Source organism: Balaenoptera borealis (genome assembly GCF_965194805.1).
Source record: "Balaenoptera borealis genome assembly, chromosome: 3".
Taxonomy (NCBI): Eukaryota; Metazoa; Chordata; class Mammalia; order Artiodactyla; family Balaenopteridae; genus Balaenoptera; species Balaenoptera borealis.
This window is the reverse complement of record NC_138866.1, coordinates 141,412,763-141,437,171: the sequence shown is the minus strand read 5'-3', so window position 1 is coordinate 141,437,171 and position 24,409 is coordinate 141,412,763. Positions and strand designations below refer to the sequence as shown.

At 48.5% G+C, this 24,409-nt stretch overlaps 1 long non-coding RNA gene across 1 annotated transcript in view; it reads left to right on the top strand.

The window, feature by feature from the left end:
• LOC309627212 overlaps positions 1–24,409 on the top strand; it is a 241,730-nt gene that overhangs the window by 35,713 nt on the left and 181,608 nt on the right. The window lies entirely within an intron of this gene.

Genomic DNA, 24,409 nt, shown 5'->3' with positions numbered 1-24,409 from the left:
AGTTTTCCTCTAAATCAGGAGCAAGATAAGGATGCCAACTTTTGCCACTTCTATTTAACATTGTGTTTAAGTTCTAGACAGGCCAATAATGCAAGAAAAAAATAAATAAAAGGCACCCAAATTGGAAAGAAAGAAATAAAACTCTATTTGCAGATGACATGATTTTCTCTTATAAAGAGAAAATCTTAAAGAATCCACACAAAAAACATTGGAGCTAATAAATGAATTCAGCAAAGTTACAAGATACAAGATCAACACAAAAATCTGTTGTATTTCTATATGCTAGCAATGAACAATCTGAAAAGGAAATTAAGAAAACAATTTCAATTGTAATACCATCTAAAAGGATAGAATACTTAGGAATAAATTTAACCAGGGAGGTACAAGAATGAATCCTACAAAACATTGCTCAAAGAAATTAAAGACCTAAATAAATGGAAAGACATCCTGTCTTCATGGTTGAAAGACTTAGTATTATTAACATGGCAATCTAGAGATTCAATGCAATCTCTATCAAACACTCAGTAGCCTTTTTTGCAGAAATGGAAAAGCTGATTCCAAAATGCATATGAAATTTCAAGGGACCCCAAACAGCCAAAGCAACCTTGAAAAAGAACAAAATTGGAGAACACACACTTCCCAATTTTAAAACAGTACAATGCTAAGAGTAATCAAAGTTGTGCAGTGCTGGTATAAGGATAGGCAGATAGATCAATGGAATAGAACTAAGAGTCCAGAAATAAACCCATACATCTATGGGCAATTGAGTTTTGATCTATGAGCAAAACCAATTAATGAGGAATGAATCATCTTTTTAACAAATGGTGCTGGGACAACTGATATCCTCATGTAATGGGCCCACATTAATGAATTTGGGCCCTTACCTTACATCATATATATAAATTAACTCAAAAAGCATCAAAGACTTAAATATAAGAGCTAAAACTATAAAACTCTTAGAAGAAAATAGTAGTAAATCTTCATGACCTTAAACTCAACAGTGTATTCTTAGATATGACACCAAAAACAGCAAAAAAAAGATAAAAAGCAATTAAAATTCATCAAAATGTAAAATTTTTATGCACTAAAGAACAATATAAAGAGAGTAAAAAGACAACCCAGAGACTGGGAGGAAAATATTTTTAATCATATATCTAGGAAATGTCTAGTGTCCAGAATATATAACAAACTCTTACAGGTCAACAACAAGAAGACAACCCAATTTAAAAATGACCAAAGGACTTGAATAGACATTTCTCCAAAGGAGATAAACAAATAACCAGCAGACACATGAAAATATGCTCAACATTATTAATCATTAGGGCAATACAAACCAAAATCACAAGTTACAACTTTACACCCACTATAGAAAATAACAAGTGTTAGTGAGGCTATGGAGAAATTGGAACCTTCATACACTGATGGCGGTAATTTGAGATGGTGCCGCCAATACGGAGAACAGTTTGGGGGTTCCTCTATAAGTTAAACATTGAACTACCATATGGCCCAGTAATTCCACTCCTAGATATATATCCAAAAGAATTGAAATCAGATGTTCAAACAAAAACATATACACATATTCATATCAGCACTACTCACAATAGCCAAAAAGGTGAAAACGATGTTATCTGTATTTTACCGCAATTAAAAAAAAAAAAAGAAGCCAACAGGTCTAAGACCACTGGATGAGGAATATGGAAGGGGCAAAGATGACTATCAGGTTTCCAGCTCTCTCAACTTGACGGAAGATGTTTGTGGCAGTTTAAAAACATGACTGAGAAATTTGTTGGTTCTCCTATCATTGGTAGGTGGGGTCTTTGACTCCTCCACTTGAATCTGGGCTCTGTAACTGTTTGATAAAATACAGAAGTGATGCTCTGCCAGTTTCCAGATCTTAGATCTTAAGAAGCTGTCAGTTTCCACTTCCTGACCCTTGGGTCACTTGCTCTTGGAACCTGGACGCCATGCTGTGAAGAAGCACAATCTGCTCCTTGAAGAGATTCACGTGGACAGGAACAGAAAGCCAACCCCAACTTGCTGGCCAGTGAACAAGCCGTCTTGGAAGTGACTCTTCCAGCCCCAGTCAAGCCACCTGAACGGCATCACATGGTGCAGAGTCAAGCGGTCCCCACTGAGCCCTGCCCAAACTGCAGAGTTATAAGCAAAAAATAAAAGACGTTATTCTGAGCCACTAAGTTTTGGAGTGGTTTGCTACACAGCAAGAGTAACCAGAACAACGCTGGCCATAAAACTTCCTGATTTGGAGACAGAATATCTACCACTGCTCCCCAACGAGGTATCTCTGTTAAGTACTTCGCTATTAGTTTTTCTATCTCTGTTTGTTACTTCTCTTGTCAGCTTTTACTGTAGGATTTAGCCCTTCAATAGCACTTTATTATTTACAAATTTCATTCACATTTCCTATCACTCGTTCCTTTGCCTGTGATGGCCGTCAGTCCATGGCCACCAGGAACAATGTTTATTCAGGGCTCAAGGAGGGACCTGACCTGCCTTTGTTCTAGGTCCTGGCCACCCAATACAGTGCCCATGAGGCACACCACTAATGTCTCTGGGTGGGAGACTTTTCTCAAAAGATTATCACAATTAAAGAACTCTTCTACATGTTGACTAGTAGGCAGGCAGGATCTAATCACTAGCACTCCTTCCACTGTAGCTCAGAGTCAAGAAGAACTAAAGACTAAGGTTGGGTTCCCCAGAAGCAGACTGTAAGACAAAGATTTGTGTGCAAACACTGTCTTAAGGAAGAGCTTCCAGGAGAAAACCAAAATACTATAGGGCAAGCAGGGAAGAAGCCAGGCAAGGGTACAATTTCAGGCTAAACCCACAGAGGGTGTTTCCCAGCCTACTCCCGCAGGGCAATTCTGGGGTGTAAATTCCACTTCAGAGTAGTTCCAATGGCAGGGAAAGACACTGAGCCCTGACCCCAGGGTCTACCTCTGCTGTTCCCTGTGTGACACAGACACACCCTCCCCAACTCTCCTCCTATGGCTTCACATGAATCTTTTTTCTCATTTTCTTGATTCACCATCTGTGTTGGTTTTTAGTTGGGGGCTGGCTGAGTTGAAGGGCCAAAAATTCTGTCCTTTTCCTTGATCACTTGGCATTCTGGTTTGGATTAGTGCAGAATATTTCTCTGCAGTTTGTATTTCTATGAAACTCCTGGTTGGTGTTTTTAAAAAAAAAAAAAAAAAAGGTGGTGGGAGGTCAAATCCTCAGCTGGGATCAAGTACACTCAGTGCCCCTGGAATTTTGGAGAAGTCCATGAAATGCCACACTAGCCTGAAATTTCCAGATAGGTGGCCAAACACTTGTGCCCAACCAGTGGAGCACTGGTCTTGCCATGTAACCCCACTCTCCTTTCCCAGTCTTGGAGTAAAATGCAAACTGTCTTTGGGTTGTACCACTTCCATCAAGCCTTCTTCAAGCCCTTCTTACCATCCCAGACCCCTCAGCTGTCAGCCATAATTCCCTCAAGGGACCTTAGATACACAATGTCCTGCAGCTTGACATGTCTGCTGGCTGAAAGTGGATTAATTCTACCTGCCACCAAGTGGCTCAGATTTATTCAATCCCTTTGGTCTTTGTGTAATACACATGCAAATAATCACTAATACAGAGAAATCTTAGGAAAAGGAAATACATATTAATTTTAACACACACACACACACACACACACACACACACACACACACACACACACACACAATGCCACTGGCCTCTCTTTCCTGGGATGAGAATAGGAAAAGATGCCCATTTCTCTTAGTCTGTTTTTCTTAATAATCCATCCTGTTATATAAACTTCATACCTGCATTTTTCAGTAGTACACACGATTGCAGGAGCTAAAACTCTTGGGCTAAAATAATAATAATATAAAAAAACACCTTTTTCTCAAATTATGTGCCAGAGAGAGAATTTTCAGAAACTCAATATTGGAACATAAGAAGTTTCCCACCAAAAACCAGTATGTGTTCTCAAAAGATGTCTAGACATTGGATAAGGAGCTCAAAACACATTTTCCTAAAGAAATAATGCCTGTATAGCACAGGGAATTTTGCTCAATATTCTGTAATAACCTAAATGAGAAAAGAACTTGAAAAAGAATAGATACATGTATATGCATAACTGAATCACTTTGCTGTACACCTGAAACTAACACAACATTGTTAATCAACTATACTCCAATATAAAATAAAAATTTTTTTTAAATTAATGCAATTGGCTGTGGTAAGTTTCCAAGTTCAGCCCACAGAAATCTATTAAACTAATAATATATATTAAATTATATACTATAATATTTAAAATATTAATTTTATTTATAAATATTAAAATATTAAATTCAAAATATTTTAAAATATTAAAATAAACAATATAGTATAAATTAAACTAGTAATATAACCAACAATGCATTTGAAGAATTGGAAATAAAACTATGGAAATTAGTAACTAAGTCACAACACAACAGAACAAGGTAAGAAATCCTTTATTAATTTGAACACCACTGCTTCAGGAAAGTTGGGTCTAATCAGAGGGTGCCTGCAGATTGAGAACTCCTGGGACTTTTGGATCCTTTCAGACATGTTAAGAACACTCCTAGGGAAGTCTGGAGAACTGCTTTTTAAAAAATTTAATCGTTAAATTTAAAGGAACCCTGGAGAAAGAAGAAAAGCTCAAGGCACCGCAATATTGCCCCTAGAAGAGCATACACCTACGAAGGCATTCATTTTGGACATCAGGGCCTTGGGGGTGGACAGATGGGGAGCTGGGGTGAACAGATCCTGGCTCTAAGCACCCCCTCGGCCATTTACCACCTCGTGGTAGGGGATAAACAACCTCCCTGTGTATGTGCTTCGGCTTTGCTCGTCCCGGAACGAGGATGCAGCCAACACTTCAGAATAGTTGCAGCAGTGAGAATGTGCAACTGACACACTAGACTTGAAAACATTTGTCTGTGCATCTTAACCACTACTCAACTTCACCCAGGTGGTGTCCACTCCCTGTCCTCAGGGCCCAGTTGTAAGAGGTGAGATGCAAAGAGAAACCAAACAGTGTCCTTGGGGAAGATGGGAAAGCCAAGTCCTGGCATAAAAGTAGGTTTGCTGGAAGTAACCCTACCGCATCTACACCTTAGAGAGGAAGGTGTTCCCAGGTCAAGCCCAGCACCCAAGCTGGGGAGAGAGCAGGACAGCTCAACTTTGCAGAGCACCCCTGAGGCCCACAGTGGCCCAAAGGGGCCCAGGCAAGCAGCAAGGCCCGAGGACTTGCCCACAGGCCTATGTAAGGGAGGGCAGCCGACCACAAAACTGTCCCAGGGCTGCAGCCTCATGGCGGCTCAGGAGAGTAAAGCTGAGAGGGCCACAGACAGAAGTGGCTGGGACAAGGCTTAACAGGCCCCCCGAATCATCAGGGTTGGGCTCCAAGGGCACCAGCTCCCAAGACTGCCACTCACCCACACCCGCAGTGTCCATTATGGCCCCTCAGATCTTAGATGCAAATCTGTAGGGCAAGGGTGATGGGTTCCAAAAGTTGTCAATTTCCAAGCATGCTAAGAAAACCCAGGTGGGCTGAATTATCTTGAATTGATTGCATTTCTGCTAGTAGATGAACACATGGGAACCCTGGATAGAAACTGAGTTATAGAAAGTGTTCCATGTACATCGGGGTTTGTGACTCCATACCCAGTTGTCCAACTGGTCCTCACCAGTGCCCGGCGGATAACAAGGACTCAGATACAGCAGCCGTTATCACCCCCAGAGACACAGCGTTGACTGTCATTGGGATGGACTACTTTTCCGATCCCACTCTCAACTCCTTTGAAATAAACAAGCCTTTCCTTTCCAAAGCCATTTTTACTCTCCCTCACAGCTCCCCCCCCCACCCCTCCCGCCCTGCAATGAACAAAACAAGGACAAAGCACAAACCCCTACGCGTTTCTATCCGCTTCCTTTGCCCTCTGTCCAAGGCAACACTGGGGACCCAGGGGGTAGGAGTGACGTCAACCACTGTCACTTCCCCGCTGCTACCCCACCCCACACACCATTTGGGGCACTGGAAAAGAAGAGTTTATCCTTCCTACAATGAAGAGGAGCAAATGGGTCAACCATTGCTGTGGAACCCCCAGGATATTAACCCGGGGAGAGAGATCCCATGACAGACCGGGCCCTTGGCCAGTTTTTGAAAAGGACCCTAATGTCATCCTCTTCCTCCCGATTTCAAAGGCTTAGGAGCTGTACTTACTGTACCCCTGATACCCGCCTCCACTCAAAGGAGCACCTGGCAGCCCAGGGTTGTGGGGAGCAGGGGGAGGGGGGGAAAAAGAGGGAGCCGGACAGGTCAAGATCTGGGGGTTGGAACTTGAGGATCGTCTGCTCTATTCCAGGCACCTACCTCTCTCATGGGGCGAGAGTCAAAGAGTTGCTAGATGCAAATATATTGAAAGCTCTCTATAAGTGAAAGGCTCCTTGCTTTTTATGATAACAACCCCCCTAGGATCACAGCAAAACATTTAGGATGTATCAATGCAACACAGAAATCAAACACTCGGGATTGCTTTGTTCATTGAGATTTTAAAATTTAGAATGTATGACATCAAGTTCTGTGAATCATGGAGGCTAATTTGCCACTTTTCATATTTTCAAAACATTTTCCAGACACTATCCCATCAACTGAAGAGATAGTGAGATGGCTGTGACATTGTTTCTTATTCTCCGTTGAGAAGATATCAAGTGTCTCAACTGAAACCTCACGGCTGGCTAGGAAGGCACAGACCTCGGGTTGGCATTGATGCCGCCATGTTTTTCAGTGTTGATAGCAAAGCAGGTGGGCCTCCACCAGAGAGGATGTGAAGAGAATCTTGAAGGACACAGAAAATCCACTGCAGCTTCAAAGTCTTGATTTTTTTTAAAATTTATTTACTTATTTATTTATTTATGGCTGTGTTGGGTCTTCGCCCCTGTGCGAGGGCCCTCTCCAGTTGTGGCAAGCAGGGGCCACTCTTCATCTCGGTGCGCAGGCCTCTCACCATCGCGGCCTCTCCCGTTGCAGAGCACAGGCTCCAGACACGCAGGCTCAGCAATTGTGGCTCACGGGCCCAGCCGCTCCGCAGCATGTGGGATCCTCCCAGACCAGGGCCCGAACCCATGTCCCCTGCATTGGCAGGCAGACTCCCAACCACTGCGCCACCAGGGAAGCCCCTTTCTTTTTTTTTTTTTTTTTTTTTTTAATGCCAGCTTCCCAGCTCCAGAGAATACGAGAATGCTAGAGGGAAGGACACTGTGGAATCTCCATGCTGGCTACTTTCCAACAAACTTTTCCCGGGCTCTGGAGCTAGAAACAACCAAAAATAATTTGATGAGTATACGGAAATTATCCATCAAACATTTACCAAGCCCATGCTGTTGTAAAGAGCACAGGGCTTGATGCTGGATATAGATTAACGATACTGGAAGATTCTATTCCTGTATATCATCCCTAACATCTTTCCAGAATCATCTGTCCCAAAACATAAACTATCTCACTTCCTGGGTGCGCTGTCAGGACAGAAAAAGGAAGAACTAAATTTTCCTCCAAAAACATATTGCAAAATCCACACAAAAGAAGTATATTTTTTTAAGAACTGACATAAAATGAGATAATAATAATAGCTAACATCTGAGTCCATATTACATGCCATGAACTGCTCTATATGTTTCACATCTATTAACTAATTCAATCTTCACATTAACCCTAGGAGTAAGATACTATTTTTATCCCCATCTTACAGATGAGGAAAACGAGGGACAGAAAGACTAAGGCGCCTGCGCGAGGCCACGCTCAGAGGCAAAGCGGAGACCCACACCCAGGCAGCAGGCCTCAGACTCTTTGTTCTTAACCACTACCCTCCACTGCCTTTCTATGTGTGCTGCTCTTAATTGAAAAACACCAGATCCAACAGCTGTCACTTTACTTCCTAAATGAATCCGCAGGTTTCATGAGGTTATGGGTAACACTGATGGCTACATTATCGACCTTGACAAATCATATTGAAACTCATCTAGAACCGTAGCCAATTAGATACATCACAGAACTTTAAAATAATAATGATGGTTTCATCACACCAGATTTTCAAACACATTACCTGAAGGCCATTATCAAACTCCTGTGCTAATTGGTTTCAAAACAGAAACCTAATTGGTGGTTTCAGGATAGAAATTCTAGAAGAGGATTCAACTTCTCCTAAATTCTTGGTTTCCAGTAAACCGGAGTAACTAACTAGATGATGCCACATCGACCGCTGGGATTTCTCAGCCAGGCCCATCCACATGGACGCCATCCGCGTGGGCATCCCGGGTCGGGGGGCTCTCCTTGCTCCAGAACCTGCAGGACTTTCTCTGCTCAAGATCCAGTCCCCACCCTGGGCAAGTACACCACAGAGGCCGTCAGGGTCCCTCTGAGAAACACAAACTTGGCCGGATGCAGCCAAGCTCACCGATCCTGAAGGGGCCGCCCCTCGCCCGGAAGCCGTGAGCTCCCTCCGATGGGCTGCAGCTCTCACCACCAGGAACAGGGTCTTAGAGGTTGCACGATGGCCTTGCTTCCGGCCCACAGACCTTACCTCTTGTTCCCGCTCCATGTCTGCTAGGTTCTCTTATTCGGGGCTGTACATCTCACAAGCTGCCGGAGCCCCAGGAGAAAGAGAGAGAAAGGGTCATCATGGACTAGGAAAGGAAACCTTAATTCTCAGGCTTCCCAACCCAGGAACTCCCGGCAGGAGAATCCAGGGCCCATCTAGGCACCGGGTAGCTGCCCAGCCTCTGAGGCAGACATTCCGAGTGGCTGCGGGCGACATCGAGTCTGTTAGGACGCGCTTCCCCGGGGCTCACCTCTGGGAGCCTCGTCGCCGCCTTGGAGGCCCCGGCAGGAGGGATCCTCCCCAGGGGCGGCGGCTGCCGGATTTCTGAACTGACCCTTCCTTGGGAGAGGCAGGCGCTCTGCCTTCTTGTCTGCGGCTGCGCCGTAGGTGAGGTATGTCAGGCCTCTCTCCTGCCCGGGGCCCGGCAGGCTTTTAGCACCACTGGGGAGGCGGGGAGCCAGCCTCACTGCCCAGGGAGCATTCTTGGTCGTCGTTCCCCATCCAGGGCTCATGTCCCCAAAAGAAGTGTCCCTGAGGATGACGAGCAGCGCACCCCCTCCCTTCTTCCTTGACACTGGGTCTCCAGAGAAGCGCACCCTGATTACCCTCCCTCCATCCTCCCCCATGGCCGCAACCAGCTGCCAGACCACCCAACCAGCCGCGGCCCCCCGGCCGTTTCAGCCTGTTCTCTCCAGTTTCGTCCACACACACTTTCCTGCAAACGCCCTTGCCGGATCTCAAGCTGCCTCTCTCGGGGGACACCGAGTGCGGGTCAGGGACGCCGCGCTAAAGGCTTTCTCTCAATAGCAAGAGAGCTCACTCGTGGGGACCCCAGCTCCCCCAGGCCCCCAGCCACGGGGCTTGGGCTCTCCCTAGGTGGGGCACATCCTGCTTTGCTTTTCATCCTCCCCCCGCCACCCGGGTGCCACCCGCCAGTTACTGGGGATGGAGGGGAACTCTGCAGTGTTATACTAAGGCGGCATCCCCAGGTGGGACCCAGGCCCGCGCTGTGGCCCCAGGTGCTCTGCAGTCACATCAGTTACCCCGGGGCTGGGGGCCGGGGCTGCCTTCCTCAGGCATCCCAGCCATCTCCCCCCGTCCCACCCCCCAAGCTGCATCTTCCTCTCAAGACTGGCCTCCCCTCAGGGTTCGGAGGAATTCACTTTTCAAGCAAGGTCCTGGGCCAGAGGCCAGGCTCTTATTGGTTTCGGGCTGTGAGTACAGCAGTGAGGGTGAAGGCCCGCTATGTGGAATGGAAAGACATAGAAGGAGGCGCCCTTAGGAATGAGCCCCGGCCCCTCCCCTCTCCCCTCCCCCCCCCCCCCCCCAGATCATGGTTTGCTCTTTCCAAGGAAAAGTCTCATGAGGTAAGTCCTCCTGTGTCTTCTCCTCTGGCCCTGACCTTGACGGGGAGACACACTGTTGTGCCTATTGGACGCCCTGCTGCCTTCAGCTTGGGCTCTGACACCAGAATCACCAGCCTCTCCTCAGAGGACACCCTGTAGCTGAATGCCTCTTCTGCCAGGAGCCAGCAGCCCTGGTGCAACAGGGTTTCCAGACTGAGAAGCCCACACCGCTGCCCAGGCAGCAATGTCACTGTCGTTTGTGAACCAGCCAGCCGAGGCTCACCCTCTTAACTCCCCTTTCTCAACCTTCTAGGGGAGAAATTCCAGGATTCTGACTCCAGGGGCCCCCAGTCAGCGAGCTCAGTGGCCTCAGCTGGGCATGCTCACTTCTGAGAGCTCATGCTCACCTTCCAAGACAACAAGGTTTTCATGGATCAGATCCATTCTCTGGCCCGACATGGTGGCCACTCTCTATTCAGTCTGGACGCAGGGGAAGTGTGCCCCCCACCCTGACACACCACTCCCTATCCCCCCACACGAGTGGGGAGGGAAAGCCGTGAGGCACAGGTGTAGAAGGAAGAACTAGAGAAAGTGGAAGCCAATGACCTTCTACTGAGTCTTGCTTAGGGTTCTGGGTGGAGGTGGTCTAGTCACAAAGGGAATGTACCCTCTTGTGGAGAAAAGAGTTGAATTCACAGAAACTCTCTGAGCCCAAGTTTCCTCAAGCGTAGAATGAGGACACCAGACTCCACAATCCCCAGGCACCCTTCTGTGGTAGACAGAGTATTGCTTCCCCCACAAAGACGCCCATGTCTATTCCCCAGAACCTGTGATTATGTTACGTTATATGGCAAGGGGGGGATTAAAGCTGTGGATGGAATTTAGGCTGCTATTCAGGTAACCTAGAGGTGGGGGAGTGGGTGATACTGAACGAGCCGGGTGAACCCAGTGTAATCTCAAGGACCCTTGTGAGGGAAAGAGGGAGGCGGGAAGGTCAGAGTCAGAGAGAGATTTGAAGATGCTGGCTTTGAAAATGGAGGAAGGGGCTATGAGCCAAAGGATACAGGGGGCCTCTAGAAATGGGAAAAGACAAGAAAACAGTGCTCTTCTAGAGCCTTCTGAAGGAACAGAGCCTTACCAACACCTTGATTTTAGCCCAAGGGGACCCATTTTGAACATCGTGACTTCCAAAACAGTAAGATAATTTGTGTTGTTTTAACCCACTCCTCTTCTTGTAATTTGTTACGGTAGCAGTAGAAACTAATTCACCCTCCATACCTAGCATCCACACCACAATTTCCCGTCTGCTCCACCTTCTCCCCCGGGCTCCGTCTCCTCTGTCTGCAAGTCACAGAGCCCCAGGTTCCAGCACTGCTATGACTCAGAATCCCAATCCTGGGGCAACCTCATATCTAATATTTATGTGTTCTGAAGGAAAACAGGAGTATAACGTCCTACACTTACAGAGGGTCTTGCTGTTTTTAAACCAATGTCATTCCAAAAAAAAAGTAGCAGAGTGTTCTTATGTGCCAATTACTGAGCTGCTTCCTGCAGATGTAAAGACAAATGGGCATCATCCTTTCCCTCAAGTAATTCACTGTCTAATTAGAAAAAGAAACAGAAGCAGCTACCTCGAATCCTTGTTTCAGAAATTAGAGTTGAACTAACCCCGTCTCCTTCAATGGAAACAGCAAATGGCAAGAAGAATGGTATGAATTGGCCACCTCTGCTCCAGACTCAGCCTGGGAGCCTAGCCGGGCATGTGTTTTTATGTGTTTTTTTTTAATCTAATGAATAAGTCTGAGTCACAGCCAGGACACTGAACCATTGAAAGATCTTTTCATGTCTTACTTTGTGTCAAATGTTGTTTATACTTCTCTTTTGTCAGAGGTGGATGGAACATTCTAGTAATAGGGAGCAGTAGAGAAAAGTCACTGCTTAAGAGCAGAATTATGAACAATGCATCCTTTTCCTCCTGTCTCCTCTCCCCTTCCTGATTCTCAAAACATTTCAAACTCGTGTATATTCTTTATGTAGATGGATAGAACCGTCTCTAACTTGAGTCATTCCTTTTTGCGTGGTTGGTTTTCGGTTTGTTTGAACCTGAGCAAAATTGCTGTTAAGACCTGCAAACAAGTACATTGCACAGGAGACTTACCAACAAAGGAAACTTGACTAAATCCTTCCTCTTCTGTCAAATAGTGACTGCTGAAATACCCAAACCGGCAATTTATCAGGAGGAAAACTGGCAAACCTTTGAAATGGAATGTCTAAGAAACTATAATTTTCTTAATGGAGTCAAGGGTTGCCTGTTTTTACAATTAGATATTTTCTGAACCCAGCCAGGTGAGACCATGCAGGTAGAGTTATGAGTCAACTCAGCAAGGATCAGAGCTAACATTACAATCTGTCCATCAACAGAAGAGGCAGGGATTCTTCCTTGGCTGTTTCTTTAGCTTGAGTTTCTAAACCTACCCCCATGAAGGAGCATTGCCAAACCTATCCCAGCAAGAAAGAGCCCTGGTGGCTTCAAAGATTTTGATGGTGGAAACTTGTCCTGGTCTATCTGCAGTGCAGAATGCCACATTCAGTGAGCTCAGCCCAGAGCCCATACCTTGAGCATCTGCCCAGAATTCTCATCCCAATTCTTTATACCTCTATTCTTCTCTCTTGGGTGGACTACATCTTGATCCCCAAGGGTGATGCCTTTGGGGCTTTGATGCAACTGAGGCATAATCAGACAGAAAGGATAGAGTGCAAGAGGCAAGGATGCTTAGAGGAAACCTGCTTCCAGCTGAACCAAGTCCCTTATAGACACAAAGATTTGGGAGAGAGTTTGAAGAGCCAGTTGCCAATCACTGCCGCTTAGGAGGGGCTAGCAAAAAACACTCATAACAATCTTTGGAATTAAAACATCCTTGTTACTTGCAACTTTTCAGAGCATCTATTTAAAGCTGAGAGTGAAAGGTGTTGGTATCTATCCCGTTCATTGCACTATATGTCTCCACTTTTACCACCCTCCCAGTCCCTTCCAACATCTCTCTCGCCAATTGTCCATCAGGAAGAGTGGGGGCAGGGAATCCCCCCCCCAAGGATCATTACAACTCTCCCCTGGAGGCCAGTGCCCCTTGTCATCCAGCCTTGCGGAGTCGCTTCTCCTGCAGCAGGTCTGTTTTTTCACTCTTCCTTTGAAAGACTACTGCCCTTGACTCTCGAGGCAGCAATCATTCTCTCCTTCCCCTCATTTCATCTCAGCACAGGACTCTTTGTCTGCTCTAGACATAATGGGGCTGTAGGCATGGGGTGATTCAGTTACTGCATTGAAACATGACAGCTCAAATCACTTCAGGTCTAAACCAACCCCCTTGCATGCTCACACCAATGGCAGGATCCGCCATCATTTACCATGACGCCACATGATTCAATACACCATGTTCAAATCTAAGGACCCAAAGAAGTTCAAGACCCAGGCTCATCCCTGGGTAAGAAGTAGATCCCAGCAGGGGACAGCACCATTACAGACTGAGAAGAGGTGAAGAGCAGAGAGTCGAGTCAGTCTGTGAGCAGAGGTGAGCCCTTTGACCTCGGCTGGCTGGAAATGTCCTCATGAGAGAGGAAAAGTGTGATGTGACAAGGGTGAGGAGAGCATCTAGGCAAGGGACAGAGGATCAGGTAGGAGACAAGAGCACTTACAGCATGTTCAGCAACGTGGAAGACGTTTCCACTGTGATTGGAGGGTGTGAGCAGGAGAACTGGAGAAATGGGATCTGGAAAATATTGCTGGGACCTAACTGTGGTGAGTTTTCTAAAGCTGAGCTAAAGAGATAGGACTTTATTCTGTTGGCAGTGGGAAATCAGCGAAGGGTTTTAGAGCGAGGGTGAAGTGCTCCTGCTAAGTGTGGTTCGAGCAAAGTGGCTCTGACAAGGGATACAGGATGGATTGGTGGATGGAAGTGTCTGAAGGCAGACAGACTGCAGTGGGTTGAATGGTGTCCCCCCACAAAACTCACGTCCACCCAGAACCTCAAGATGTGACCTTATCTGGAAATAAGGTCTTTGCAAATGTAGTTAGCTAAGGTGAGGTCATAACCAGATTAGGGTGGGCCCTAAATCCAATGACTAGGGCCCTTATAAGAAGATGACAGACAAAGACACCTACAGAGAGGAGAATTCCATGTGAAGACAGAGATGGAGATTGGAGAGGTGCGTCTACAAACCAGGGAGCACCAAGGATTGTCGGCCATGAAAGGAAGCCAGGAGAGAGGCAAGGAACCCATTCTCCCTCAGAGCCTCTGCCAGGAACCAACCCTGCTGACACTTTGATTTCTTACTTCTGACCCTCCAGAACTGTGAGACAGTACACTTCCGTTGTTTTAAGCCACTCAGTTTGTGGTAATTTGTTACAGCACCCCTAGGAAACTAATGCAGAGACCAATAAAGAATCTACCTGGAGATCAGGCTCTGGAAATGATGGCTGAGACAAAAACAAGGCCTTGGGGGGAAACAAAACAATTTGCAAAGAATAATCAATGAGAATTAATAACCTGGGAACTAGCGAGCTATAACAGCGAGATATGACTCCACATTCACGGGGGTGTGGGTGGGGACTCCCAGCGAGCTCTCGGGCCAGCGCTCTGGGATGTGAATTTCAGGGAAGTTTATAGTCCTTGAAGGTGCTCGTGGGGAACAGGGGTTATACTTGGCCTCCCAAACTTGGAGTCAGATTGAAAGCAAATGCAGGGTGACCTCCAGCAACCGTAACCCAAAGGCAAGTAACTACTACCTACTGTAAACCAAATTACCTTGTTTCCCTTTTTCTGTTTTTCGTTTGTTTGTTTTGGTTTTGGTTTTTCAGGGGAAAAAACCCCTAATAAACAGTCTACAGAATAGTCTAGTGTCTAGGGCGTGCAAAAAAAGCCAAAGAGGAGCAGCTCCCCTAGCGGGGCGGCATAGTAAAAACAGGAACTGGATGGCGTCCCAAAGGGAGGGTGGATGCCGAGGGAATCCTGCCTCTCCCCACATCCAAGTTTACCTCCAGTTCCAACCTTGCAAGACCTAGGATTTATGAGTGGGGAGCAGCTTCCTTGGCTTTGCTCTGCCTCCCCTCTCAGCTGGGCTGGTGTAAGCCATCTGGAGCCTCCCTTCCCCAATAAAAGCACTGGCTGTGTGCCTGGGGCAAGGTCTAGGGAGAGGTGGGTTTCGCTCAGCTCACCTAAGGGTGTTCACCCCCCTCCACACTGCTCTGGGTACCCGTCCCAGCACACCTGGAAGCTGTCACTGAAGAAGCCACAGGGTTGCCTCTTAACAGGGGCAAAGCAAGCAAAAATCCAGCGTGTGAACCAATTGCCCCTGGACCTCGCCTCGGTGTGCCCGTGCTTCTCATGGCCTGGGTCTCTCCCTTCTGCCTAGGGGTTTCTGAAAATGTGAAAGGGTCTGTCCCTGGGGGCAGCCTTCACCAACAATGCAGCCACCACTAAGTTGGTGCAGTTGGAGGACGTGGGGCAGAGGGCCAGGTGGTATAGGAAGGCTGGCATGCTTCGTCGTGAGATTGTCAAGTGACATCAGTTTCCTTGGAGGTAAAATCTGGTTTTGAAAGGCTTTGTTTTGTTTCTTTAATTGGTTCTACCTTCTAACACAGAAACTCCACTTCTAGAAACTTGTTCTAAGACAATTAAGCATGTGTTCAAAGATTTCTCTGGAAGGATTTCCATCAGAGCCTTATGTATAATAGCAAACTAAAATTAAATAGCACCTAACTCTCCAAGACAGAAAGCTATTTCAATAAATTTGGGAACATGCCCACATGGGAATATTATCTCACCACCAAACTGGATGCTGTAAGGTAATATCATTTGCCTCCAGAAAGGAGAACTGAGTGGCTGGAAAGCGGGCAATAAAAGGTAGCTTTCCACGGAATGCTCTTTTGTACCCGTTGCACTTTGAACCATTCCAATCATAGATAATTAGATAGGTAGATAACATTTTAAGGAATGTTTTGAATTATAGTAGCTCAGACAGAGACAGGTATTCAAGAAGTATTAAGTGAAAAAGATACGTTACAAAATACTAAGGTTCTGCGTGATACCATTTCTACAAAAAAACAAAAAGTCTGGAAGGAAAATGACTCCAAAGTAACAGTATATATTTCTAATGGATGGAATTACAGGTGATTTTTATTTTCTTCTTACTTATGTTTATTTCCTAGCTTTTCTACAAGGAACTTGCAATCGTATTTGGTGTGGGTGGGAGCAGGTGCAGGGGCAAGGAAGCAGTAAAAGATATTTTTAATTTTAAAAAAAATGCTCCAGTGATGAGTCCTGCACTTCCTCTCCTTCCTGTCTTGGTCAAACTTCGAGAAAGAACAGAGAGACAAGCTGTCTCTACTTCCTCATCCCCCAAGCTACCCAACTCCACCCGAAATACTGCCTCCTCCATCCCTCCATCCCTCCCTCCACACCCGCCTCTTCCTGGAAAGGGTCTGGCAAATGCCCACACCCGCTGCCAAACCCACTGGATGCCTTCCGCCCCCCGCCCCACCCCCTTACTGGCCTCTGTGCTATATTTGTGTTCAATGGATCTGACAAACATTAATTTAGTGCCCATCGTGTGTCAGGCACCGGTAAGGGGATAGCAAGCCTAAAGCTCAGGTCACTGCCTTCAAGGAATCCCTCCCCAGGCTGGTGGGAGAGGAGAAGGAGTGGGCACGCGGGGAAAGCCCACTCACCGTGCTCTCTGGATTCTCCACCAAGCTCTTCTACACGGCCCCCCGCCCCGCCCCCCTCTGCCTGTCCCTTACACCTCTGTCCCCAGGAATCTCTGCTCGCCCACCGCTCCGCCTCACCCTCCCTGGGCTGCATCTCTCATCGGCTCCTGTTACAGAAGCTGGTGTCCAACAGCCCCACCTAGACTGAGGAGACAGAAAGACACCCTCCCTTCTGTTTCCCCCCCGAGGCCACAAGAGACCTCGTCATCCTCAACCCCACCTCCCAACTCTGTTCCTTTCTTAATTGGTGGCATCTACCTGGGACCACCCCTACACAAGCCATCACCCATCTCCTCCACTCAAGCCCTCGTCCCTGTTCCCCCTCACTTAGGGCTTCATCTCCTACCAGGTCCCTTGCAGTGGCCTCTTGGCCTCACTTAGGTCTGTTCTTTGCAGACTGGAGCCCAAGTTCCATCCAAAAGGCCCCGTCTGACCCCTCGCAGCCCTGTTGCTCACCGGTTTCTACAGGATAACGGCTCTCCCCGGCTCCTCCTGCTGCACACCCACCTCCCACTAGTTTCCTGGACACTGGTTCCCATCATGTCCCCACCCTTGGTCTGTCACACCTCTGTGCTTTTGCCCAAGCCAGGGTGTCCACACTGCCCGCTGGTCCCTTGGGCCCTTAGATTCTCTTGCAAGTGCTTATGGCCTGGCTGAGTCTTGTCTTCATCAGGGTTCAGCTGGGGCTCCCTTCGCTCTGGAAACTGCTCAGGAACTTGGGCCCTGGGTGGGTGGCCCTCCTCTGCGCCCCTGTCTATCACAACCAGAGCAGAGCGCTGGCCCCGTTATGTGGACGTGACTCACACACCGGTGCTTTCCTTCCAAGTCGGAGGCCAGCTCCCCTGGGACAGTCACTGTGAATAATCACTGTATCTTCAGCTCTTGGCACGATGCCTGGCCAATGCAGGCCTGTCCTGAAGTGAGCCATTGGCTGCTACCATCACAGAAGGAAACCAGCAGAAAGTTGGCCCTGGCCACAGAGCTTTTGCTTAGGTCCAAAAGCGTCGCAGGCCCGAGTGGAAGCCATCTGTCAGAGTTGCCTTTGTGCATGTTGTAACCGACAGCCCGGACACCCCAGTGATGGGTCCCCACCCTGAGAAGGGGCACCGCGTCCTAGGCACCACCCCAGGTGTGTCCCTTTGCTGCTCATCCCAACCCAGCAAGGATACCCTCCCCAGCCAGGGGCACAGAGTTGGTCTGAAGGCCTTGGTCCACCAGGAGAATGGGGCCCTGATCCCTCTGGCAGGAGACACCCCCAAAGGTGCCCAAACCTCCCACGAGGAATGAAGGGGAACAGAGTGCCAGGAGGGCTCATTCTCAAAGGGCCTCAAACCACAGGCAGTGAACCTTCTCTCCAAATGAAGGTCTACCCAGCCACTGTATTTGTACAAGTGTTAAAAGGCATTTACTTATTATGCATTTCAGTAAAATATACCTTCTACAATTTTCTGTACCAGTTTTTGGCATTTTTCTTTTTTCTTTTCAAATATTCAAGGTACTCAAAAAAGGAAAAGCCTGAGGCCTCTTTCCACCTCCAAAATGCCCTCTCAGGGCTCACACAGTGGAGTCCAGCAGTGTCAAGGCAGGGGTGGCCTCTTCTCCAGCCCCCTCCCAGTCCTCACCCCCAAGGCCCTGCACACACTTGGTGACAACAGAGCACAGCAGCCCAGGGAGGCAGGGCCCCCAGAAGCGGGGTGGCAAGGAGTGGACACCTCCACCTTGGGGACATCCGGTCTCCTCTCCCTGTAGCTGTGAGAAGGGGAAAGGATGACTAAATCCAGCACACACATCTTCACGCAGGGCCACCCCCGCTATCTCTGTGGGCTGCATGCACTCGTCACCCACCTAGAAAGACACAAGATCCATGGCAAAACACAGGCACAGCCCAGGGGGCAGGAGTGGGGCCGTACGAGGGGGCCACAGCCCCCCGGCCACAACCCTCTGTTAGACCAAGGCTCCCACATCAAGTTTTTCTTCTGCTAAGGCAGGCAGAGCCCCTGGGAAATGATCAGGCAGTGACCAGAGGGGTCTCACGTGCAGCCGTGACCGGCCTAGAACCCGTGCTGGGAATTAAGTTACTAAATGGATTCATCACACGTTCCCTGAGCATTTCCAGCATGCTAGCTGCTGGGTCCCCGCACAAAGGTTTGGACCACGTCCCTGAGGCCTGATAATCTACCAGGCTGCAGAACCAGGCCACCAACCGCTGAGAATTTTAACGAGAGAAAATTCCGATGGCAGTTGAAGGCAACGGTTGAGTGAAGCCAGGGGCCAGAAGGACTCACAGTTCGGGGAGGGGCACAGAGTTGGGCAGCACACTTCAAGGTCTGCAGGGGAAAGCTGATGGGAAGCGGCGGGGAGGGTGTGGTCCGAGGAGATTGTGCTGGCTACAAGGATGGCTACAAGGAAGAAAGCGACAAGGTCCGGAGGGCCCGGGCTCGGGCATTGTTATCAAGTGGCCTAAAGGCAGGCTCTGACAACCTTTGTGTGTCCATGTAGGGAGTCTGCCCCAAGGACACAGACTCAGGTCTTTGCCACAGTCATTGAGCTACCTGTCTCTTTCTTAGCTCCAAAGGCAGGAGTCCTGGCTGCTTCTAGGGCTGAACTCTAGGTGGGGATGGTGAATCAAGATCTAGATCAAGCTCATGCCAGAGATACAACTACTTTAAGGAAAGAAATCAGCCACGGCAAGTTCAAAGGAGCTGGCCAGTGCCAAGGCTGAAAAGGGATAATGGAGCAGAGACGTCTGGGAGCTGGCACCTTGCCGAGTGTCCATCAGATTGCGTATGTGCTGAAGCCACACCAAACGCACAATGTGCTGAACATTCTCGGTTCAAGGTGCCCTACTGCCTCAGTAATGTTTTGCAGTGCCCCTAGGCTAAAAGAAATACCTGATACTTCCATTAACAGGCAGTTAGTTCCAAACAACTTAATTGTGTGGAGTCTGGCAGATGTCGCTGTGTTCACTTTGAAAATTTTCAAATATTCAGTGGCACTCAGGAATTTGCTGCAGCGCCCTGGGGCACCTCGGTGCAGAACTGGGGAAACACAAAGACAAACCATTGATTAGGAGTCCTGGTTGAGTCCTTCAGTGCTTACTAGCTATTATCAGAGTGAGAGATGGCAGCCATGCTGGTCTGAAATTTTTATAAGTTACGTTTATTGCCAAGGCAGTTTCTGAGTGAGTTGTTTCATTTTCCCAGCCATCTAATACCAGTCTTCTTGGGAACCTTTGCCCGTAAGGAATAGTTTCGTTCACTTGAGTCCACACTGCCAAAGTTGAAGCATCTGGAAGGATGCTCCCAAGGGTCTCAAAGTTTCCCCACTAACATGGAAAGGAGTTTAACCTGCAAAACACACCCCATGTTAAAGCAACAATAGCAGTGAGATTCTGTTCTGGACAGTCACACACTTGGTCTCATTCTAGCTGTCATTTTCCTCTATTCCATGCCTCTGTTTCCATGCTTTCCCTGATCACACTAGAGCCTTGTGGAGGGCAGAGGTTCTGGCCTCCATCCTTCTCTGATCTCTCCCCAGGGCACAGTGACAGCCAACTACGGAATAACGAAAATGACAATAATGTGGTAAATACTTCACAGGTGGCCTCTGCTCAGTAAGGAATACCAGTTGGATCCTTTCTGGTTATTCCCAAATGGGAGTAAACAGAAATTCCAATCGATAGAGAAACAGGCCTGGGAAGTAGCTTAGACTAGACCCAACACCTGAATCCAACCCTTCTCTTTGTCAAGTTAATTTTTCTATCCTTTTCATGGTGTATTGAAAGCCAGGGAGATGGGGAGCCCTGGAAAGGGGGGGGGGTGGGTGCATGAGAGAACAAGGGGATGGGGGAGGGAAATGAGGGGGAGTAACGGGGTTTTGAAAGAAGAAAAACAATGCACACGTTATTGAAGCTCTGAAAGTCGGAGCTTTCATTTAACTCTGGAATCTCAATTTCAGCTATTTCTTCGTGCTGCCTACACCCCGGGCACCAACACCTTTCCTAGTTTCCACAATGACTAACAAGCACAAATTTTGAAATCTTTGGTGGAATTGTTCTAACTAAATTAAGCATGTAGTACATATTTAAAGCGGTGGGCTAGATACAGTATCATTTTTTTTTCCTTAGTGAAATGTGCCATCTCTCCGTGTAAAGGTCCCACCACCTTGATTCAGGGGTGCTTCACACAATGCACCCTCCCAGCTGAATGCTGTCTCCACCAGAAACCAGGCGGGAGTATCGTGTGTGCGCGCACACGCACATTTACTTTCTTTCTCCTCCCTCGCAGCATTCTGGACGCTATTCTCTAAACCTCTGTCATTTGTGAAGCATTCCCACCGTGAATGATCAAAGGCTGGCACTCTTTTCTCTTTCTCTACTGTAGCTTGCAGCTAGCCAAAACGATGGCTTTGAGTGAGGAATCAGGCAGGGCCTGCCCCCTCCTCAGACCCTTGTGCTTTCTGTAATGGTCTCCCATGGGGCCCTTTGAAACTGATATTCAAGGAAGAAGGCCGCCATCCCTGGCACATACCACTCTTCCAGCGGTTCTTGGATTTCATGCTTTTAGCAAAGCATGCTAAAAACTTGAGCGTGCATGTTCTCGCCCATCCCCTAAGCTCAAATAGCATGTCCCAGAAGGCCACTGACACTCCCTGACAAATTCCTGGTTTCCCATTCTGCCTCCCCATCCTCCAGGTCTTCCAAGTTCTGCTGGGCTCTCTTTCCAGTCTATATGTCTCAGAAGCGAACGTGAGCCCCAAACCGATAAAGAGCGGCGGCATTTAAACAGCTAGAGATACAATTAGAGTCCTCCAGAGGAGGTTTCTCATCTCAGTCCTTCCCATCCGGGGCCCCCAGCATGTCCTCTCACCCAGGAGAGATGGGACCCCACGGGTTGGTCACCTCAACCCAGGCCTCTGGGTCCATGAGGCCAAAAGAGGCCCCAAGCTTCAGGTTTGGTCTCTCTCTGTGCTACTCCAGGGCCAGCTGGTCCCAGCAGGGATGTTCTAGTCTAGACCAATGTTGTTCAATTTGCTTTGACCCCCAAAACCACACTAAGAAATAAATATGATTTTTCATCCCCAGCCAGTACAGATATCTAGATATCATAGAGGTACAAGCATAGTTATAGGTATGGAGACATGTACATACATTAGAAAAAAAAAAATTGGAAAAAAAAATAAAAACACCCTTTCTATATGCGATACACTGAGGCTTTTGTTTTTAATCTGTTGTTTTAAAGTGCTGGCTGTAAACCACTAAATTGATTTCACAACCCACTAATGGTTTGCAACCGGCAGTATGAAAAACACTGCAGTGTGAAATAGGAGGTACGTCTAATTCAGCCTTGCACCCCAGCAAGCAGCCTTTTATTCTTGAGGGATACTGAGGAAATCTCCAAATCTGAACAGATCCCAGAACAACCCTCTGCACTGGCCACGTCCCCCTGGGGAGGCTGCAGGAGGCCGGCTGCTGCACTGCCTTTTGGGGCGTCTCCGCTCCCAGCAAAGCCTCCTGGAGGCCAGGCTGGGCGTGGGCAGGGCTCAGCCACAGCCCTCTCCATGGCTGTCTTCCCTGAGCCTCCCCACCCACCTCCCCTCTCTCCCCATCGTTTATAAGACTGTGGGGTGAACTGCGTCTGAGCCCAGGGTGCCCGCAGCTCTGGTGGGAGGGGAACGAACAGGGAGAAGTGGGCGCGAGGGGAAGGAAGGGAAGGTCAGATCCTGCTCCTGGGGGCGGGGGGGGGGTGGGACGGGCGGTGTCCCCCTCGCCAGCATCCTCAGGACAACAGTCGGTTGGCACCACAGCCCAGGCAGGCCTGGGCACCGACCTCTGCCCACTTTCCCCCTGCCAGGTGGAGGACCCCATCTTTCAGATCTCAACCCTGTTTCTCCACCCAGAAAACCCTTTCCGTAACAGAGACCATCCCTGACCCTGAGAATCCAGGGGAGGGCGGGTTGTCACCCATGCCCCGAACGGCCAGGTTTAGGGAAACCTGAGATGATGTTCGGCTCCAGCTTAAAGAGGGTGAGACCCTGGGAATCACTTGACAGAGGATTTTAGTTCTGACAGAAGAAATCTGCAGTCTTCTGGCCCATCCCCCATGTCCACCACCCGCCATCCCCCCTCTCCGTGGGCGGAGTGGGGACAGGCAAGGGGCCTTTGCCACCCCAGCCAGAAGCTCCTCTGCCGCCAGCCCACATCTGCACTCATGTTCTTTTCTCCATCCCTCACTGGGGGGTGAAGGTCACTGTGTGTCTGAGACATTCACTTCCCTGAAACAGGGGGGTCCTTGTTGTGTCCATGATGTGACTTCCAGACCCAGCAGCTTCTCTGCTGACCCACAGCCAGGTTGTCTGATGCACCTCCTGGCATGTCTGTGGAGCCAGGGTGGGTGCAGCAAACACTGGGCACAGTGACGGCAATTTCCACTCAGGCGGCTCTGGGGCTGAGGCAGTGTTGGTATTCCCTGTCGTTGGGTACAGAGAGTTTCCACTTCTCCCTCGAGAGCAAAAGGAGCCACGTCTCGACTCTTCTTTCCTCTCTCCTTTTCTCTCTGCTCACTTCATCTCAGCCCAAGTTTCTTCCAGGCCAACCTTGACATTAGTATTGAGTTAATGGCTGCCTCTCTCCCACTGAAGATTGCAATTCCCCTAGACCTGGCCGTAGGGGGTCCTGGGAACATCTTGAACCCACCAGCCGGCAGGGCGAGCGAGCAAGGTCTTCTGGCCCTTTGTTCGAGGCTGAGGCTTCAGAGAGCCACAAAACACAATCCACGCACTCGAGGAATTTACAGTGTCTTTGGAGAGATGGGCAACCAGGCAATACAGGCAGCCCTATGAGGCAGCAGACAGAAACTGATCAGTTTGTAAGATTCCTAAAGAGTGATGGGCAACCACGGGGTGGGGATGCAAGCTGGAATCTGAGCAAATATCAAGGCCCTTAATGGGGAGAGGAGTCGGGGGTGTCAGCCAAGTGCTCAGGAACAACTGGGGAAACGTCTGGGCAGGGATGGAGGGTGTATGCAGGAGAAGAGTGAGGGCCACGGAGGGTCCAGACTCTCACCCCAAGTGAGAGTTTGGACGTTCATCTGTGGGTGATGGGAAGATGTTGCAGGTTTTGTGAGCCAGGAAGAAATGGCTGGTGAGCGGTGTCAGGGGAGAATCACTTGTTAGCGGTGGCTGGAAGGGACTGGAAGAGTTGAGCTTGGAGACTGGGAGACCAGTAGGGAACCAGTGTAGAATTTCCATGACTGGCAGCCAAGTTCTGGAGTCATCTGGGGATGGGGTGTGCCTGAGCGGGCAGGCGTTGCAGTGAAAGGGCTGGGGAGTGGGAATCAACACCATCTGTTAACTGATTGTGTTGGGGTCAAAGGTGATGTCCGGTTTGGGAGAACTGGATGCCATTACCCAAGGGGGGGGTCAGCCGTCATTGGAGAGCATAGTCCAAAGAGTTTCTTTGCAGGAGTGCTGGGCAGTGGGGTTATACGGAAATGCTACATCCTTGATGCAATATTACAGAAATCCCACCAGGTGGACGAGGCAGACTAATGTACTCATTTTCTCCCTCTGGGCTCTCTCCCACCACCCCATCCCTTCAGGCATTAGAGAACGTTTCCCGTGGACCTGGGTATAATTCTGCCTTGAGCAAGACTGGCCTTTCTTAGCTGATA